At 42.1% G+C, this 12,957-nt stretch overlaps 1 protein-coding gene and 1 non-coding gene across 2 annotated transcripts in view; one reads left to right on the top strand and one right to left on the bottom strand.

Moving 5' to 3' along the window:
* ST8SIA4 (ST8 alpha-N-acetyl-neuraminide alpha-2,8-sialyltransferase 4) overlaps positions 1–12,957 on the bottom strand; it is a 132,231-nt gene that overhangs the window by 27,246 nt on the left and 92,028 nt on the right. The gene's annotated exons all lie outside the window — the stretch shown is intronic.
* On the top strand, positions 666–803 carry LOC114817708. The gene has a single exon (XR_003765566.1). It is a non-coding gene; the product is annotated as a small nucleolar RNA SNORA7 (small nucleolar RNA).

The following is a 12,957-nucleotide window of genomic DNA, read 5'->3' as shown; positions in this document are numbered from 1 at the left end:
ACATCAATCAATCAATTTTATTTCCTGAGTGCTTACTGTACTAAGCACTTGGGAGAATCCAATATAATAGAGTCAGTAAACACATTCCCTGCCTACAGTGAGCTTACAGTCTAGAGGGGATTCAATCAATTAATCAATGGTATTTACTGAGTGCTTACTGTGTGCAGAGTGCTGTACTGAGTGCTTGGGAGAGTCCAATACAACAGAGTTGGTAGACACGTTTCCTGACCCCAATGAGCTTCCAGTCTAGAGGAGCACATGTGACTCTCTGAGCGGGTCTCTCAGCATCGCTCATGTATTTTAGCATCAACTAGCAAGAGAGGATAAAAAAACAATAAAGTTCTGGAAAAAGTTCCAGCAAGGAACACTGAAGTTATGATCACCTCACTCCAGCTTCCCTGGGTGAGTCACGTGAGGAGACTGACTGACTGACCCTCTTATATTCCTAGATTGTGAACCCCTTGAGACTCAATTATCATGGCTAATTCCCATCTCTGTATACTTTCCTGGTGCTCCGTATAGTGCTGTGCACACAGAAAGAGCATACAAAATACTATTACCCTTATTATGACTATTCAAATAGGAAGGAAAAAGAGATGTATATTCTTTTGCTAAGAACATGACCATCGGAACCCATTGACTACACCATGAATACAGAGCAATGTCCCCTCCCAGGGTGGCACCTGGAGAGTTTCCAGGACTCTATCAGTCTCGACTACGGGAGGGAGAGTCAAGCAGAGGCCTGTCCGTTCCATTCCTAGCTTGGGCGGTGGCTAGCGAGCGGAAGGCCATCTGCTACAAGTCAAAACTGCCCTGTGCTGGGCAGCAGCGACATGGGAGAGATTCGAGGGCAGAGACTCGTTTACTGCAAAGGAGGCAGCGGTAAGACACTTTTGGATTATTACCAAGAAAACTCTATGGATCCGCTACCAGAACCATTGCAGACGGAAGCGGGGCGTTCTGGGAGAGATGTGTCTATGGCGTCGCTATAGGTCGGACATTACGACAGCACAAGACGATGACAACAGACCAATGTACTAGTTGCTTGGGAGAATTCAACAGAAGTTATAATGGTATTTGTAAAGTGTTTACTCTGTGCCAAGCACTATACGAAGCACTGGGCTAGATACCAGAATATCAGAGGTCCCATACAGAGGTCACAGTCTAATTATGAGAGAACAAGGATATTTAATCCCCATTTTAAAGATGACATAAACTGAGGTACAGAGAAGGAAAGGGATAAAGTGACCTGGCCAAGGCCTTGCAGCAGACAAGTAGCAGAGCCAGGATTAGAACCCTGGTCCACTGAGGCCCAGACCCGCACTCTTTCCACTAGGCCATGCTACTGCAACTAAAAGCAGACGACACTATTTCAGCCCAAGAGGAGTTTAAAATCGAATATAATAGGACACAGGTGGGACTTTATGCCTCTGTGTCTGAGATTATGTTACATTACGCCAAAACTCTGTTCTCCAAGCAAGATAAGACTTTTGTACTCACAAAACTGTCTTAGCCTCGGTTGGATGAATGTTTTCTGGAAGCAAATCTACTCAGCATCAGCTGAGGCCGTTTCCAAGCGAAAATATTGTTTTTGATCCCCCGGGGTTGCTGACACCGGTTACTTCATCTTGCATTTAAAATGAAAACCCGGTATGACTGTGTGTTACTGAGAGAGTCTTCATCGTCTCTTGGTGTTAAGGGAAAAAAAGGACAGAAGAGAATAAATGTGTTCTGCAAAGGGCAAAACCTGAAAAGAGTTTCAGTAGAAAGAAGAGCAAGGTGGAAAGTGATATCTTCCAGGGTTTCTGGCTCTTTCTGCCTATTATTATTGTTATTATCATCAAGTGCCGTAGACTTGTTTCCGATTCATAGCGACTCTATGGATCTATTTTCTCCAGAACGTCCCATCTTCCACCATAATCCATCACCTCGAAAACGGCTCTTCTGTTATGGTTGTTATAGTCTCTAGCCATCTAGCTGCTGGTCTGCCTCCTCCACGTTTTCCCTGGACTTTTCCTGGCATTAGTGTCTTCTCCAGAGAATTAGTCCTCCTGATTATGTGTCCAAAAGATGCTAATCTAAATCAAGTCATTTGGCCTTCCAAAGACCATTTTGGCTTAAATTTGCTCCAAAACCCATTTGTTTGTTTTTCAGGCAGTCCATGGTACTCGCAAAAGCCTTTTCCAACACCACATTTCAAAATAAATAACTTTCTATCCTGTTTGTTCACTGTCCAGCTTTTTGATCCATACACTGTCCCTGGAAACACCACAGAATTGACAATTTGCATTTTTGTGGTAATTGTTACATCAGCACATTTCATGACTTTTTCCAGGCTCTTCATAGCAAATCTTCCTAATGCTAATCTTTGGCATATTTCTTTTGGCCTGCTTGCCCTAATTTCCCTCCCACCTCTTACCTCCCCGGTTGCTTCCCAACTCCTATTCGAATTCACAAAGTCTCGCCGTTTGTTGCCGGCCCAAAGCCGGACCTAAGTTTTGTGTGGGATGGGTAACCTCCAAGCAATGGGACTCTGCAGTTTTAGACTCTTAGCTTGTTGTGGGAAGGGAATGCATCTATCAGTGGTGTTGTATTGTACTCTCCCAAGCGCTTAGTATAGTCAATCAGTTGTATTTATTGAGTGCTTACTGTGTGCACAGCACTGTATTAAACGCTTGGGATAATATAATAGGCACGTTCCCAGCCTGCAATAAGCTTACAGTCTAGAGGGCGAGACAGGCATTAATATGAATACAATACATATATAATACAGATATGTACAGTGCCCTACACAGAGTAAGCACTCAATAACTACCAATGATTGATTTGATATCTGCCCCATCCTCAACCCCACAGTACTTATATACACATATTGAGAAGCAGCCTGGCCTAGTGGAGAGAACACAGACTGGAAGTCAGAAGGTCATGGGTTCTATTCCCGGATCTGCTCCTTGTCTGGTGTGTGTGATCTTGGGCAAGTCACTCCACTTCTCTGTGCCTCAATTACCTCATCTGTAAAATGAGAATTGAGACTATGAGCCCCAACGTGTGGCAGGGACTGTGTCTCTTTCAGTTTGTTTTTATCCACACCAGAGCTTACTAAAATACCTGACATACAGTAAGAGCTTAACAAATACCATCGTCTTCATCATCATTTAAATTTTATATTATATTTATGTCTGGCTGTGGAGGAAACGTGTCTACCAACTCTGTTGCATGTATTCTCCCAAGCGCTTAGTAAAGTGCTCTGTACATAGTAAGTGCTCAATATAAACCACTGATGAGGATGATAATGAGTTAGAGAGAAATAAGATTGGCCACTGAACCTCTCTCTCAGTTCTAGGCTCTCTGCTTTCTGCTCCATTTTGCTTTTCTCTTGAAAATAGCGGTATAGCCGCCGGAGAAGACTTTGCAGATGAGGAAGACAGCCTGTCCTAATAATAATAATGGTATTTGTTAAGCACTTTTTACGTGACAAGCAAGGTACTAAGCTGAGGTAGATACAATCACTCACTCAATCAATCAATGCTATTTACTGAGTGCAGAGCACTTAATAAGCACTTAGGAGAGTGCAGTTTCACCGAGTTGGTAGACACGTTCCCTGCCCACAATGAGTCTAGAGGAAACAAATGGGAAATGTTGTCACTATAAAAACTAGTCATATCTACTTAGATGTCGATTACTACTGGGACCACATTCGTTGTTGTTATCTACAGATTTTAAGTTTTCAAAGGAAAGACTGCAGTCCTTCCTTTTTAAAAATGGTAGTTATGTTAATGAGACCAAAATGTTCTTTGCTAAAAAATGTTATTTTCCGAAGAATTTTCTGACTTACTGAAACAGGTTAATCAGGTCAGACAGGGTCTCTGTCCCACATGGGGCTCACAGTCTTAGTAAGAGGGAGAACACGTACTGAATTGCCACTTTACAGATGAGAAAACTGAGGCCCAGAGAAGTTAAGTCACTTGATCAAAATCACACAGCAGGCAATTGGTAGACCCTGGATTAGAACCCAGGTTCTCTTGGGTCGAACCCAGGTCGAGAAGTCATGGGATCTAATCCCAGCTCCACCACTTGTCTGCTTTGCGACCTTGGGCAAGTCACCTAACTTCTCTGTGCCTCAGTTACCTCATCTGCAAAATGGGGATTAAGTCTGTGAGTCCCATGTGGGACATGGACTATGTCCAACCTGATTAGTTTGTAGCTACCCCGAGCGCTTAGTACGGTGTCTGGCACATAATAAGCACTTAAATACTTTGTTATTATCATCATTATTATTATATCTTACCTGAATAATTCCCAGCACTCCAGGTTAGATAAAGCAATACACTACCTGTAACACATACTCATTTGTACCCATCCTGAACATTTATGTAGATGTGTCTACTCGATTCCACATTTAATTATTTATTTTGATTACTTTGTAAGTGCTGTCCTGTCTGCCTCCCAGTGTCAGAGTGTAAGCTCTTTGTGGGCAGGAAGTGGTTCATTTGCTTAGTGTACTTCCTTAGGGCACAGTACAATCAGTCGATCAATCGTATTTAAGGAACTGTGTGCAGAGCACTGCTCTAAGAGCTTGGGAGAACACAATAGAATTAGCAGACACGTGCCCTGCCCACAGTGAGTTTAGAGTTTAGTGGGGGAGACATCGTACAGTGCTATTATTAGCTCCTCAACTATTGCAAACGTAGGCTAGCTGCAGAGCTGGTCTAGACTGGAAGCCCGGTGTTGGCAGGGATTGCCTCTCTTTATTGCTGAATTGTACTTTCCAAGCGCTTAGTACAGTGCTCTGTGCACAGTAAGCACTCAACAACTACGACTGAATTCCATGAATGAATGAACGAAGCTGGCATTAGAGCGGTGGTGGTTGGTGGAAAGGGACAGACTTTGGAGATGCTGTGTAGGATGAATTGGCCAAAAAAAGAAAATGAGGAAATTAAAAAGAAATATAAAGCAGGACTGTATACAAGTGCTAAGGCTGTTGATGGGATGAGCTGGCAGGGAGGTGGAGGATAAAATCATGGAACGCTTCCTGCAGGAGGTGATTCTTCGGGAGGGCTTTGAGATGGAAAGGGACTTGTTTAGGGGATCTACGGAAGGAGAGAATTAGTTCCATGTGGAGGAAGAGGTGAGACAATAATTAGAAATATGAGTGGTTTATATTATTGTGTCTCCCCTTCTAGACTGTGAGCTCCTTGTGGGCAGGGAATGTGTCTGATATATTGTTATATTGTATTCTCCCAAGTGGTTAGTACAGTGCTCTGCACACAGAAAGCATTCAATAAATGCACTTGAAAGAAAAAGTGTCATAGATTACAGGATAACAGTATAGGAAATTATAAGGGAAGACTGGGATTCCCCCACTGAGCAACAAGGATTATGGCTGACCTGATTATCCTGTATCTGCCCCAGTACTTAGCATAGTGCTTAGCACATCATAAACTCTTAAAAAATACCATTTTCTAAAAAATCCTTTCTCTGACGGACTACTTCCACCAAGAAACAGCTGATTCCCTGGTTTCTGAAATCCTTTCAGTCTGCCTCTTATGTCTTATGTAACGATATAGTTTACTGCTGGAGAGTTGAGACAAATAGTCAAGGGCAATTGATCATTTCAATGGCTTAGAACTATGGTGGAAAAATTAATTTCTTTCTGTGTAAACAGATGGATCTCTTCGGTTTCATTTTTAGTGTTCGCCTCGTGTGATGGGTGTTTTTGATCTGAGTTTGTGTTGTTTGTGTGTGTGTTGGGGAGGTATTTAGCATAGTGCAAGGGAGAGAGTTCCAGAAACAGAGATCAGCCAGACTGATCTGATTAGGGACGTAGGCAGCATCTTAGAAGAGGGGGCTTCAGGAAGATGGTAGCAGCCAGAAGAAAAAATGAAAAAGCTACCATGCAATAGGGGGAATGAGCTGCAGTTGAATAACCGAGTCTTTATATGCACATGATTTAGAAGGGATTGTCAGTGATGAATTGGTCTGTCAGGCACTCAAAAAGCACCAATAAAAATTTTGCACAGTTAGGAGGGTCATCTTTGAACCCAAAGGATGTGTATAAAATACAACCAGAAAGGTTTTCAAGTTTATAGACTATATATACATAGATCCACCACCAATGTAACGTATCAAGGCGATTGAGTTCTACCCATTTATAAAGCTGTAGGCATAATGTTACTTAGTCGTTTAATGTATGTGTTTATAGGCACTTAAACTCACACTTTCGCTTATTCATCCAACACAGTGCCGACCAATTTTACCCACTTCAAGCCCACCTCCTATCTCTGATTATTCAACCTGATGTAGAACTCTGCTGCGGCTATTCAAGGTAGAAACCTTGAATACTCGTCAAAGTACATTTCTCAGGTCTCGACAAAATGTTCTTTTGTTTTATGGTATCTGTTCAGCACTTACTATATGCCAAGTACTGTACTAAGCACTGGGGTATAAACTAATTAATCAGGTTGGACACATTTCACGTTCCACATGGGGCTTACAGATTTAATCCCTATTTATTCATTCATTCATTAAATTGTATTTATTGAGCGCTTACTGTGTGCAGAGCTCTGTACAAAGCACTTGGAAAGTACAATCTGGCAACAGAGAAAATCCCTACCCTACAACGGGCTCACAGTCTAGAAGGGGGAGATATTTACAGATGAGATAACCGAAGCACAGAGAAGTTAAGTTCTTTTGCAGACTTTTGTTGGTTTTGTTTTAATGGTATTTATTAACCTCTTACTATGTTGCAGGCACTGTATGAAGCACTGGAGTATTTATGAATTAATAGGGTGGACACAGTCCATATCCCACATGGGGCTCGCGGTCTTAATCCCCAATTTACAGATGAGGTAACTGAGGCACAGAGAAGTTAAGTTCTTTTGGGGGCTTTTGATTTTTTTTCATGGTATATGTTAAGCGCTTTCTACACATTAAGTACTGTTCTAAGCGCTGCGGTAGATACAAGTTTTATCAGGTTGGACAGAGTCCCTGTCCCACAAGGGGCTCACGCTCTAAGTAGGAGGGAATAGGATTGAATCCCCATTTTACAGTTGAGGAAAATGAGTCAAAGAGAAGTTTAGTGGTTTGCCCAAGGTCACCCAGCAGACAGGTGGTGGAGCTGAGACTCCCAGGTCTGTGCGGTATCCGCTAGGCCACGCTAACTTTCTCCTGAAAATTAGTTTAGGAAAATCACATTCACCTGTCACATCATAAAAATAAGGTCCCAATTCCAAGCTCAACAGGAGCATGGAGAGGGTTAAAGAGATTGCTATACTATAAGCTCCCTTCTAGACTGTAAGTTCCTCGTGGGTAGGAAACATGTCTACCAACTCTATTATACTGTAATCTTCCAATCCTCTGCACACAGTAAGCACTCAATAAATATGACTGACTGAATGAGAGAACCCTAGAAAGCTCCGTGTTCACTGGAATGACTCGAAGAGATAATTTTGTTCAGGCAGCCTGACTCCTAGCAGTTAGAAATGGAAAGCTTAGAGCAGACACTTCGAGAAGACCATGACTCAAAAAGGAGGAAAATAAAACAGTGGTAGACACTTCAAATACCAGATGTAACCGTGTTTTCAGGACACAAACATAAATACATTCACAAACACACACACACCTGGGGGTATGGTGGTTATACAACTTCCCATTTTCAGTCATACCGACACCCCACGCCCTCCAAACGGATAAATCTCACTATCGGAATAATGGTCAACTTTAAATTCCACAGTGTCCCTCGATCGCTCCCTTTTTATCTCAGTGTTTCTCAGCTGCTCAGATCAATCAATCAGTCGTATTTACGGAGCATTTAATAATAATAATGTTGGTATTTGTTAAGCGCTTACCTTGTGCAGAGCACTGTTCTAAGCGCCGGGGCAGATACAGGTTGATCAGGTTGTCCCATGTGGGGCTCACAGTTTTAATCCCCATTTAACAGATGAGGTAACTGAGGCACAGAGAAGTTAAGTGACTTATTGCATGCAGAGGATGTACTAAGCACTTGGGAGACTACAGATACAATGAAATTGGTACACATTTTCCCTTCACATCACGAGCTTACGGTCCAGAGCTCAGACTCAAGATATAACCGTTATCTACTGTCATCATCCAAACTTCTCTAACGATAGATCGAAGAGTATATGGGCAAAGGTTGTTAGCCCTACTTTAAACGTAGTTGAGGGGAAACATCCAGAACTCAGGGACAGGCTTAGAACAATGTTGGAAGTGCCGACAAGTCAATTCAGTTTTCCTTTCCTCCAGGCAGGAGTTTAGATTTTGTTGGGCATGGAAAAAGTGTGTTTCACCATTTTGAATGAAAAAAAGTTTAGAATGAACTCTAAACTCATTTTCATTCATTTTACATAGTTATTTAGTAAGGATGTATATCTGTATATTTCTCAGTTCATATATATAGTCATTCATTCAATCGTATTTATTGAGTGCTTACTGTGTACAAAGCACTGTATATATATATATATATATATATATATATATATATATATATATATATATATATATACACATTTTTTTACTAAGTAATTTGGTACCTGGATTTGGATCTCTACCCTTTAAGCCCTTTTGATATTCACCTCACTCTCAGCCCCAAAGCACTTATGTCCATATCCATAATTTATTCATTTTAATGCCCGTCTCCCTCGCTAGGCTGTAAAATCCCGGTATATAAACTGTATCTACCAACTATGCTGCCCTGTACTCTTCCAAACACTTAGTAGAATACTCCGTACCCAGTAAATGCTCACTATATACCATTGATTGATCGATCAATTGATCACAAAGAACAAGTAGAAAGTGTTGGGAAACTGATTTCACCCAGTATTTAAGTTAACAGTCAAAAAGCATATCATCAATTTATATGATTAATTTTTTTTTGGTTTTATGATATGTGTTAAGCACTTACTGTGTGCCAGGCATGGTACTAGTCAGAGCTCGTGGGTTCTAATCCCACCTTTGCCACTTCTCAGCTGTGTGACCTTGGGCAAGTCACTTAACTTCTCGGTGCCTCAGTTACCTCATCTGTAAAATGCGGATTAAGACTGTGAGCCTCACGTGGGACAACCTGATTACCCTGTATTTATTCCAGCACTTAGAACAGTGCTCAGCACATAGTAAGCGCTAAACAAATACCAAAATTATTACTAAGAGCTCTACTGAGGGAGACAGACGTTATAGTTAATTACACCTAGGGGAAATAGTAGAGTAAAAGGATATTTACAGAAGTGCTATGGACCGGAGTATCATAAGGCTGAAGGAGTAAAGGGCCATTATGTCACCTCCCCCCGCCCCTCCCCCCAAGTTTCCAGGGGGTGGGGGACTTCTAGACTAAAGACACCCAGAATTTACTCTGGCCCCACGGTATTACCCCTATTTATTTTGATAATGAGGTGTACATCCCCTTGATTCTATTTTTATCATGATTAAGTTGTCTTGTTTTTGTCAGTCTGTCTCCCCCGATTAGACTGTAAGCCCGTCAATGGGCAGGGATTGTCTCTATCTGTTGCCGAATTGTACGTTCCCAGCGCTTAGTGTACAGTGCTCTGCACCTAGTAAGTGCTCAATAAATACTATTGAATGAATGAACGCCTCCCTGCCTCCACTTTAATGCCAAACAGACACCAACAGGGAAAAAATGAGCACCTTGTCTTAACCACCCAAACCTACTTCAGATTATCGCCTTTCCCGTGATATTTAAACTCTGCTGATACCTTTGATACAACTTCACATTCATCTGCTTTGAAATGTTTACCTGACATTAGTTCTTTTTTCTTTTTTTTAATGGTATTTGTGAAGCACTCCTTATGTGCCAGGCACTGTTTTAAGCTCTGGGGGAGATAGAAATGAATTAGGTTGGACACAGTCCATATCCCACATGGGGCTCGCAGTCAATCCCCATTTTCCAGATGAAGTAAGTGAGGCCCAGAGAAGTGAAGTGACTTGCCTAAGGTGTCACTGTAGACGTGGTGGCATCAGGATTAGAACCCATGTCCTTCGGATTCCCGGGCCCGTGATTTATCGACTGGGCCAAGCTGCTCTTTGGCAAATGGATGCCAGGCCTTTAACATGGGTAACTAAATTCAATTTTTGAATAACCTGATCACACCTTGTTCTCAAGACTGTAAGCTTGTTGTGAGCAGGGAAGTGTCTTCCAACTCTGTTAGACTGTTATATTGTACTCTCCCAGGTGCTTAGTACAGTGCTCAATAAATACGATTGATTGATTTTTATTATGGTATTTGTTAAGCACTTGCCACGTGTCATGCATTGTCCTAAGCTCTGGGGTAGATACAAATGAATTAGGTTCACCACAGTCCACTTCTTAAAGTGTCCTGCACTACAATAGAGAAGCTTCTCTGACGGGGTCATTGTGTTCCATTAGGAGGCTGATTTATTTTGGGTAGCAAAGAGGTGAGTAGAAAGGTGACCAATCAGCCAATAGTAATAATAATAATAATGTTGGTATTTGTTAAGCACTTACTATGTGCAGAGCACTGTTCTAAGCGCTGGGCGAGATACAGGGTCATCAGGTTGTCCCACGTGAGACTCACAGTCTTCATCCCCATTTTACAGATGAGGTAACAGGCACAGAGAAGTGAAGTGACTTGCCCACAGTCACACAGCTGACAAGTGGTGGAGCCGGGATTCGAACCCATGACCTCTGGCTCCCAAGCCCATGCTCTTTCCACTGAGCCACGCTGCTTCTCATCACCTGGTAGCTAGTGGACTTCTTGCTGCTCTGGGATATTGATTGGTGAGCCAAGAGATAACCCAATAAGGGTGAAACAAGAAACAAAGTTGTTTTCTGGTCGTGTTCGCCTGAAACAGAGGACGTAAAACTACCCCGCCTACCAACGAAACCCAGTGAAGTGAAAGAAAATCATTTGTGTCATTGCACAGCCATCTCTACACTGTAGGCTTATTGAGTGCAGTGAATGTCTCTGCTTAGTGTCATATTGTACTCTCCCAAACGCTTAGTATAGTGCTTTCCTTGCAGTAAGCGCTCAATAAATATGATTGAATGGATCTCGCCTTCCAGAAATAGATCTTCTTTCTCCGCCTACCGATGAGGAGTGAATTGGAGGATGAGTTAGTTCTAAAACAACAAAGGATGTTAAAAGCCGCATTAAGGCTTTGGAATTAGCAATTGGATTAGATGATCATTACAAGATGTGTTGTAATGCACTATACTCCCATTCAATCCGGGAACGATGCCTTATTAAAAACAAAAGCTTAGAAGAACATTATTTCTCCTTTTACTGTTTTGGAAATAAATTAAGGTCTGTTGTCACTTGCTAATTACAGTGCCGTGATTAACTGCAATGAGTTACTTGACTTTCACCTCCGCAGATCAGCAGAGTCTAATTCACCCCCACAGTGGGTAAGGCAGGCTGTCTTCAGAGCACAATGGGATGCTTAAATGATCACTGCCTAGTGGTTAGAGCAAACACGGGCCTGGGAGTCAAAAGGACATAGGTTCTAATCCCTGCCCCACCACTTGTCTGCTGTGTGACCTTGGGCAAGTGACTTCACGTCCTCTATATCTCAGTTACCTCATCTGTAAAAACGGGGATTAAGACCGTGAGCCAGATGTGGGACAGGGACTGTGTCCCAACCTTATTAGCTTGTAGCTACCCAGCACTAATACAGTGCCTGGCCCATAGTAAGCACTTATCAAATACCACAATTATGATTTTTATTATTATTACTCCCTTGCCTCACAGACCATTTGGGACTCTTCCTCCAGGCTTGTTTTGGCAGTGCACACCTCTGCTATCTCTTTCCCTTAGGGGATCTCCTGTGGGATTCTTTTTTATGAATTCACACCGTTTAAGGATTAGTAATGATTCTCAATAATAAGAATCATTGTGGTATTTAAGTGCTTACGTGCCAAACACTGCACAAAATGCTGGGGCAGATCACACCATCGCATGTGACACAGTCCTTTCTCCACCTGGGAATCAGGGTCTAAGAGGGAGGGAGAAAAGGAACTGAATCCCCCTTTTATGGATGAAAGAACTGAGGCACAGAAACGTTAAGGTCATGGAGCAGACAAAGGATCAGAACCCAGGTCCCTTGATTTCTAGGCCTGGGAAACTTTACTAGATTGTAAGCTCACTGTGGGCTGTGTCGGTTTATTGTTATACTGTATTGTCCCAGGTGCTTATAATGCAGTGCCTGGCACTCAGTAAACACTCGAAATATGATTGAATGAATGAATAGGCCACGCAGCTGGAAAGGAGTCACTCTAAGGAAGGGTGGGTGAGACCCAGAGGAAACAGCAGAGAACCAGAGAGTGACCCTCTGCTGTAAATAGACCACAGCTGCTCCTAACCAAAAATAAGAAGAAAACTGTGTTAAAATAAGAAGAAAACTGTGTTCACCTCTTCAACTCCAGAGAGTCTGTGACTGAACTCACAGGAGGTTCACACAGGACGGCAAGGCACATTAATCTCTGTCCTCCTGCCTTGGAGCAAGAAACCACATTATCTCAAACTATAAAAGAAACTAGATTTCCCCTTTGGTGGGCCTCAATGTCAACACGACCGAAGCTTTTAAAAGGGAAACAAACGTAGCTCTTCTAAAAATGCTTTCAGGCATTTATAATGGGGATTTTAAAATATCTGCATTTTGCCTTGTCAAACGTATTAAGCACGCCGGTGGGTGGATTTCAGAATTTGGGATACGATGAGGAGTTCGGGCTTCTTAATATGAAGTGCAAAGTCCACACCCCTTCCTCTTGGAGATCAAAAAGTGTAAAGTTTGCATATTATTTCAAAGGACTTGGAAAGGCAACCTTAGTAACAAAGCAGAAGATTCAAGCTCTTTACCTTTAGTCAATAACATTTAGAGCCTCCATTTTAGTGATTATTCTATAAAATATCCATTAGGCACACTTGAATTTGATAAGTAGAATAAACCAGAACCGAATAATCATATGGG

Source organism: Ornithorhynchus anatinus, chromosome 1, assembly GCF_004115215.2.
Source record: "Ornithorhynchus anatinus isolate Pmale09 chromosome 1, mOrnAna1.pri.v4, whole genome shotgun sequence".
Lineage (NCBI taxonomy): Eukaryota > Metazoa > Chordata > Mammalia > Monotremata > Ornithorhynchidae > Ornithorhynchus > Ornithorhynchus anatinus.
Note: the sequence above shows the minus strand (reverse complement) of the source record. Positions and strands in the feature narration are given on the sequence as shown.